The 8,796-nt window shown below is 40.6% G+C and overlaps 1 pseudogene; it reads right to left on the bottom strand.

The window, feature by feature from the left end:
* On the bottom strand, positions 1-7,042 carry LOC139834724 (uncharacterized; annotated as a pseudogene).
* Between the last annotated feature and the right edge of the window lie 1,754 nt (positions 7,043-8,796).

Genomic DNA, 8,796 nt, shown 5'->3' with positions numbered 1-8,796 from the left:
TGGCAACCTGAAACCGGAGTGTCGGGCTCGAATTAGTCAGACACATCGACCAGCACGGGTGTCGCGTGCAGCGCGGCAGACGAAGCACTAAACCTGCGCGTGGCCTTGGCCTGCACGCCGTGCATCTCCAGACCTAGGGCAGCAGCAGTCGCAGCTGGCTGACGGCGACAGCGAGGGCGCCGTCAGTGCCAGCGTTGATGTGCGATATACACTGGCTAGCTCAACCAGCTCTAGAGAATTTCCTGCAAAGTAAATAATGACAGTTCTTTGATTAGCCGGTACTTTGCTGCAAAGGAATTCCCAGGTTACTATGTCAATCTTTACAATGTTAGTGGCTATTATCAGTAGAGATGTACTCTAGAAACCAGATAATTCGCCCTTTTTCTACTGTTCTATTTTTCAAAGTGAAGTGGTGTTTAACACAAGGAAAATTGCAAGGCAAAGTAGATGAATATGTAGACATTTCTGCATGAAAGAACCCTCTGTAAGAAATGCAAGACAGAGTAAATTCTAATATAAGAAAAAGGAGAAAGAGTAGGTAAAAATAAAATAAGATTAGTACTATAGAGAGCCAGCTTTTGGTAGGACACGTACCTTGTCTTTTATGTGAGCCAACTTCATCATGTTCTCCTCTAATGTACACCACATATTTAGGTCAGTGCAATCATGAATATCTAATCTTTGGAGGTTGATGAGCTGTTCCATGCCCTCAGGCAAACACTTGATACCCTTACATTTCGAGATATGAAGAGTCACCAGAGAGGTGGGTAGGAGACATACCCTTTCACCCAAGTGTTTTAATTAAGGGCAGCCACTAATGTCTAGTGCTTGGAGACCGCTGAGTTGATGTAAGCTTTCTGGAAAAGAACTCAGGACATCACAGCGAAACAGGACAAGTTCTTTGAGGGAGGTTAATTCTCCTAATGGCAGTGATGCCATGCTGTCGCAACTCTGCAGTTGTAGCTTTTCGAGTTGCCACATGTTCTCGTTCAGCCATTTTGGCAACTCTTCCAAGTATTTGTCTTCTAGTGTTAGAGTCTCCACAGAGGAGCGATGTTGGATGACCTCTGGTGAGCCGGTTAGATCGACTGAGCTTTCAATATGCAAATCAGTGGGGCCAGGGAAGTGCTGAAGCAACCTCCACTGATGCAGAGGCACCTTGCTGTTTTCAACTGACAGCTTAGTAGTTACAGGAGAAAAAACAGTTTATCACTGTTTGATATCTTCCACTTTTTAGCTTTAGGTGGAAGCGGTTTCAACCTTAACAGGGGGCAATCATGAATTTCTAACTTTTCAAGCACGTGATCCTCACCACTAGAGTGTGACGGGGTCCACTCTTCCAGGTTTACCATGTCTCTGAGAACCAGATGCTTTAGGTTTGGCAACTTGGTCCAAGATTACCCAGGCTGGAAAGCTGACATCGTTGTAACGACATATCTCCAGCTTCTTCAATGTGCTCGGTGGCACCAGATTTCCCATCAAAATTTTGTGATCCACAAATCTCTCAGCCCCTCGTGTCCACTCCAGTTTCAAGTCCTCAAGTTTTTTCTTCCCCATCAAATTTATACGCTGGGCCTCTTCTACGGACTTCACATTTTCAAGTCCAGTCAACTTGAGCACCACAGGATCTATGTGTTGTAGCAGGACCAGGTTGCTACTAGAGTGGTCATCACCAGGCTGCACCCCAAAGTGTGGTAACGATATTGCACTGCTGCCAACCTGAGGGGCTTTGGAGATTGCCCAACAACCATTTATATCAAGAAACTTCAAACTATCCATTGTACCTATATTTGCTGGTATCTTTCCAAGACAAATGCATTCTCATGAGGTTCAATGTATGCAGTTTTCTCATGTTACAAATACTTTCAGGTATACTCCTCATATAATTAGAAGACAAGTCCAAAAGCTCCAGATTGGAAAGATTACTGCATATATAGTTGATGAGACTGTCCATTGTATCTTCAGTCATATTAATCAGCCCAGACACATTCAAATGTTGCAGATTGGACAGACCAGCCAAAGCTTCATCTAGACAATCAATACTACGACAGCCTGATAGATCAAGATGCACCAAATTTTTTAGACTCCGAAATGATCTCGGCAATTCTGACATCATCGCACAACCTCGACAAATTTAAGTACTTGAGTTGAATGAATGTGCCCAAAGCTTCGGGAGCTTTTGAAGATCACACTTCTCTCGAAGATAAGTTCAGATACTCAAGTTTGTTCAGGGTGCCCAAAACTTCTGCTTCCTGGCAACTTTCAAGATATGAGCTGAATGATAAGTTCAAATACTCTAGTTTGGATAGGGCGCCGAGAGCTTCTGGCATCTCTCCAATTTTTTTGCAGTGAGATAAGTTCAAATATTTCAGTTTTGTGAGGCTGCCCAAGAACTCTGATATACCTCCAATACAAGAGCAATTTGACAAATCAAGATGCACTAATTCTTTTAGCCTCCCGAATGATTCAGTGCAACTTTGCAATTTCTGAACAACCGGACAAATCAAGATATGCCGACCTTCAATTTTTCCAATGGATTCTGGTAAAGCTAAGATTTTAGAAGACCCGTGAAGGTTGAGGTACATTAACTTTGAGAGCGTGCTGATATCATTCGGAATGAGTGCATCTTGGACTCTTGGAGCATTAAGATACCTCAGCTGCTTCAATACACCAACAGAATCTGCAACTTATGTATGATGCACTCGCTTAAGTCAAGGACGCGCAAGGACTTGGCAGATGAAAATGCAGCATGGTGAAGTTTAATTTTGTCACAGTCCATAAAACGGAGTGCCCTTATTTTGGATGACTCAAAGCCCAATGGCTTACTACAATCATCAAGCAATGCATAATGGTACGAGCTTCCCTCGTTGTTCCCGCCTTTGCCAACGACAAGAATCTCATCGTACATGACTACTCTTGCTAAGTCATGTACCAGATCATGCATGGTCAACAATGTAATATCTTCATCATACAGTTTGATAGTCTGCAAGAAAATCATTTTACAGAGTCAGATTTGTGGGTTTCCTATATTTAAGACAATTTGTGAATTAATTTAGTTATTGAATAGTAATTTCTACTTGTGCTTCTATGTTGTTTCGCAAGTGTAGATTTTTTACCTAAACCGCAAAACTGTAAAATTAGATAAGTATGTGCTTAAGTGTCACCAGCAAACAAACGTAATACATTTCTGACAAGTGCAAAGCATTTTTGGATGACCCGGTGGTGTTTCTCAATGCATTGCAGTCAATTAACATTATATTGAAAAAAATAGATAGTTCCAAAATTCTGAGAAATCCTAAGAAACCAAAGAAGGAAAAGTAATCATACGATGAAACAAGTCTAGAAAACTCATAAATAATTTACGTAGACTACAGAAAAATCATCTACGATAAATCAGAATGTCGTTCAAATTGAGAACGCATCTAAAAGAAACAAAAAGATTGATGTAAGATTCGTAGTGGTAGATAGGCTCGTATGCGTAAACCTTCGATACGTCATTGTGAAAGAAAAATCTAGATAGTTTGGAAAGTTAAGAATCAAATTATATGATTTATTATTCAGGAATAGTTAATCAATCAGAAATGTAATTTTCCTTGTAATATTATACTAGATCAAGCCATGGTGTTTTGACTATAGTTTAAAATCCAGACAAGATCGCTGGTCGAGTGGAATAGACCAGATCTGGCGACCCTATTGGTTTCTTAAGCTCTACATATTGTTCCAGGGCAAACCAAGTGCTTGTTTGGATAGAAAGTTTTTGCGCTAGATTTTAGGAAAACTCGTTCGTAATAATTTCCTGAAAAACAGTATTACTAATTACTTGGTTATTAAGAATAAGCAGATGGAAAATCCTATTTGGCAATTTTGTTGAGAAACAATATTAGGGTAGCTGTAATTAGTTTCCTATAAACGCGTTTTCAGAAGGACGATGAATATTCATTTCCCAAAACTTTAATTGTTTGGATTGTGGAAACCAATTTTTCCTTATCCGTGTTTTAAATGCCGCATCCAAAAGAGATTTTGTTAGTTATACGGTTGCCTGGTATTATGGTAAACCAGTTTTGTTGGAACACTGTATCCAAACAAGTGTAAGTGGCAGTACGTGGGTGTCGGTTTCATGTACGATTGTAGTCTCAAATTATAAATAATCCTAGTGGCATATAATATGCGGATTTGGAATTCATATGTACCAATAGAATTGGATTACTAATCGCACAAAATTGCAACATTCTAAATTGATCCTTATTTGCAGAAGGGCATGCACTATAATCTTGAACTATTTGTTTTGCAGTTTTCAGTATAATGTCATGTTTCGGCTTGATAGTAAAAGCATCATTCATACAAAAGTGAAAATAATAGAGTTGTTTCATTGCAAGAAATGTATGTATTTTTCACGACCAGGAATAGACTTTGACTGCTAAGGAATGTGAGGATTTCTCATAAATTCCCCAAGTTAGCACTACATCTGTTCCGTTTTACTTTTGGAAATTAATAGGGTCAGCCGAAAAAATATTGTCCACTACTACTTTATTTATATGTTTGTAATATATAATAAATATACTCCCTCCGAACTATATTAACTTAATATGGATGTATCTAAAGATACTTTAGTTCTAGATAGATCCATATTAGTGACAATTAATATGAATCAGAGGGAGTAGTATTTTTGTGGTACCTCTAGTAGTAACATTTCCACATGGCAAACCACTTATGGATTCACGATTGATGGATCCAGCTCTATCTATGGAAATTTATATGTTAAATGTGGGTGCGCTTTAACTTCACAATTTAGGTGGACATTCCCTACAACATTACCTTTTGCTACTAGCCATCACTACTTTTGGTACTATATGCTTTCGTTGCATCACAATGATTCAAAGAAAAGAAAAAAATTGTTCTATCACATAGGGTATGCATAAACTCACCAATGATGACTTCGAATGTTCAAGGAAAGAGAATCCCAAAAGCTGACTAATGTATCTCTCACCAAGTTGCCAAGTAGAGAAACCAAGAGAAACCCATTGGCCAATAAGATCATCTTTAATTATCTTGTGACCTTTTGGAAATATTGCACAATAGGCAAAGCAGAGCTTCAAATATGAAGGCATGACACTATAGCTCAACTTCAGAGACGCAAACACTTGTGAGGAAGATGTATCTTTCGAAGAAGATACATTCCATATATCACTGTCTCTGATCGATTCCCATTCACTAAACCTCATAGATTGCAGCATGTATCCAAGTGATTGAGCTGCTAAAGCCACACCAGCACACTTCATTGCAATGACCTTCCCTATCTTCTCTAATTCTTCTTTATCACGTCTAGATTCAAATACACTCCTTTGCTTTATTATAGACCAACAGATGTCATCAGTCAATGGTGCTAATTTGTATGGTTTGATGGTAGAGATTTTTTTTGCTATGTCCTCATCTCGTGTGGTTACAATAACAACCACATTACCGCCCTTCCCAACCCTAAGCATGTCCATCAGACTTTGCAGATGAAATTCCTCACCCTCCCATAGGTCATCTAAAACAATCAGAATCTTCTTATCAGCCAAAGAACTTTTGAAGTGATTTATGTATCACCTCCATTCCAGTGTACTCACTCTCCTTCTCTTTCTCTGATAGTTGTGATATGATAGAGTTTCCAATTTTCTTCAGATCAAATGTCTGGGACACATAGACCCACACCTGAGAGTATTCTTTGAACTGAGTATTATTGTAAATCATTTTGGCCAAGGTTGTCTTGCCAAGTCCCCCAATGCCATATATAGGAAGGATTGTGATCTCTTCTGTCATGCTATCAAATAAAGAAGACAATATTTCCTCTTTCTCCTCAGTCCTCCCAACAATTTGTGTCTCCATGATTGACGATGTTTCCCGTATGTTGGTGACCTTCGGCTCATTGGCATTAGTGCCTTCGTTAATCTGAATTTTTTGTGTTGGTCAGTTATCACCTCCAGATCCTCCCTCATCTTCTCCATCTTATTGGCCATTGTGACCTTGGGAACGACTGTGATACAAGGGATCATAATTGCCAAATATTTTTTGAAGGATAACTGCAAGAGAGTTTTTTCGTTAGTACTGTGTGAAAGGGCAAGCAGTGTACAACTGCATTCAGCCCAATAGGAGATTAGGTTAAAACATTAAGAGCCACATCGTCTTGTTTCTATCAGAACAAATTTAGTTTATTTTTGAAATATACATAACATATGCTACTGTTACAATAATATAAGAAAAGTAGATTCAGAAATGAAAAGTCTTAAAAACTGAAACCTAAAACACATAAGGCCATGTGAAGATACATAAATTAACTTACTGCACAAAATACATGGATACTAGTACAAATCTTTGATATTTAATTAGCTCCAGCAAGTTTAGAAACCAAAACTACACAGATAAATCACAAAAACTACATGGCGAGGAGAGTTTTTCTATAGAAAGAAGTGATGACCATGTCTTTAGTTTCAAGAGTAACCACGAAGTACAATGAACTGGGATTTCTGTACCGCACATATACCTTCCGCGCGGACAGCTGGGAGATTACTTCAGTGTCGGCCTCGAACTCATCAATCATGTCTGAGATGGCGTACATCGCGTCCTTGAGCCGCTTCAGCCACAGAAGTGTAGATTTATCCGTAACCGACCGCCTCCCAGCGTCCTCGAGCAGGGCGTCGACAGACTCGAGCGCCATTTTCATCTTTTTCAGGTCCTTCTCGAAGTTCTGATGCAGCTTGATCTGACCTCCGATCGCAGAAGCAATCTGGTCGCCGACCACCTTGAGGATGGCTGCGGCAAGCAAGCCGCCGAGCGCCGCCATGGCCGCTGCTGCTCGCGCTCAATCTGGGGAGCGATGGGACGACCTTAATGGCTTTATGGTGCGGGATATTTTGCGGGATCAATTCTCCGTGGAGCTAGTCTGTGATCTTCTAGTATTTATCTTTCCCTGTGGTGCATGGTAGGCTCAGTTTCGCATGGCGTGTCCAGTTTGGCTTGGACCCGTGTGAAAGGCATCCACAAGACTGCAGCGCGATTGAGAACCAGCACAACCGGACGTTAGCGAAATGAGAGAAAAGAGGAAAGAGCAAGGAAATTTCCCTCACCATTTGACACGTTGATTGGCTTGGAGTGGGGAGGGCCAATTCAAGATCGCGAAATGAGAGAAGGAGGAAAGAGCCAGGAAATTTCCTACACAAGAAGCGGCCAAGTAGCCAACTGGAGTACTATGCATCAAGCCCCCGCGCGGACTCTTCTCGTTTCCTATTCGCAAGTCGGACACGGTCGCGACAGCAACGGCGTGGACACGATTGGCCTAGAAGCTCGAAGAAGAATGCTGGGACCTTGATGGATATTAGTTGAATTACACTGATTTTTTCTCAAAAAGGATCGTGTGTTTTTGGTTGTTTTCTGGGACCTTGATCACTACAGGAATGGTGCAAGGCACCGACGGCCTGCTGATACGCCGAGGGCCAAAAGTTAGGGCCATCGGCGTATGGCCCGGCCAGTCCAGCCCGCGAAGAGTGTCCTCGGCGTAGGCAACGCTACACCGATGGCTACCATCGGCGTACTCCGGGCCGTCGGCGTAGGTCTAGACACGCGCCCTCCAAAGCCAGGCCGTGATGGCGTTGTCACGGCGTTAGAGCTACGCCGATGGCCACCCTCGACATAGGATCCTCCTCTCTTTTTTCTAATCTACGCCGACGGCGCTCGGTGTAGCCTTGAATTTTGTTCCCTCCATGCACCCCCTTCCGTGGATTGCCTTTTTAAGTTTCAACTGAATAGCAGAAAATAATAATAAAAAATCCAAAAATAAAATCATTCGAGATGTTCATGTGTTATGTCATCTAGTTGCAAGAGAATTTAACAAAAATGAATTTCGAAATTGCGTCATGTATCGGCAAAACGGCTTTTCTTGTTGCATACGACGTCGGAAAAACATGTATAATATATAAAAATCATCGTGGGAAAAAGTTACATCTCAGTTCACAAGGGTTTACTCGGTTGGAGTTCTTTTAGATTATAAAAATTCCAAACAAAAATATGAATGCAGGAAGATTTTATTTTTGACAGAAATTCAGGATTTTATATATTTTTTAATTTGTTTTAAAAATTAAATTAATTATTGCATCTTGCAAAAAATTATCATTACTTAACCATTGATATTTATTTAAAAAATATTTAAAATTCAAAATGATAAAGAGTTATGATATCACGGTCTAAGGATTAATATAATTGATATGGCAGCAATGTTTCGTTTCTTTCATGGAAGCTCAATCGAAAGGAACGAAAATGTTAAGCGTCCAAGGGCTGGAGTAGTGTGAGTATGGGTGACCAAATTGGAAGTTTGACGTAATTTGATCTAAGATTAAGTGTAGTCAAAGTTAAAATGATTCATGTGAGAGACTAAAAAAATTGGAAACAAAATAAAAAAATTGAAGTTAACGAACGGCGTGGCTTGCGCCGATGGTCTAGACACCGACGGCCACCCTCGGCGTATACCGGCTACACTGAGGGTCTGGTCTACGCCAACGATCCACGTGGCTCTGTCAAGAGAACCTCTGCCGAGGAGGTTGGGTGTAGCCTACGCCGATTCCTGTAGTGGATTCTCTTTATTTCAACGACAACGCATACTGTAATAAATTAATAGTTTTTCTATATTACATCGTACAACTACATAATTTAAGGTGTCAGAGTTGTTTGAGTCTTTCCGGTTAAAATGCGCCATGGTGCATCTCTGCGGCTATAGTCCATAGACATGGAATTGGCCCTCAAAGTGGATGTGTAGCATGTGAT

This window comes from Lolium perenne, unplaced genomic scaffold (assembly GCF_019359855.2).
Source record: "Lolium perenne isolate Kyuss_39 unplaced genomic scaffold, Kyuss_2.0 unplaced62, whole genome shotgun sequence".
Classification (NCBI taxonomy): domain Eukaryota; kingdom Viridiplantae; phylum Streptophyta; class Magnoliopsida; order Poales; family Poaceae; genus Lolium; species Lolium perenne.
This window is presented reverse-complemented; position numbering and strand designations above follow the sequence as displayed.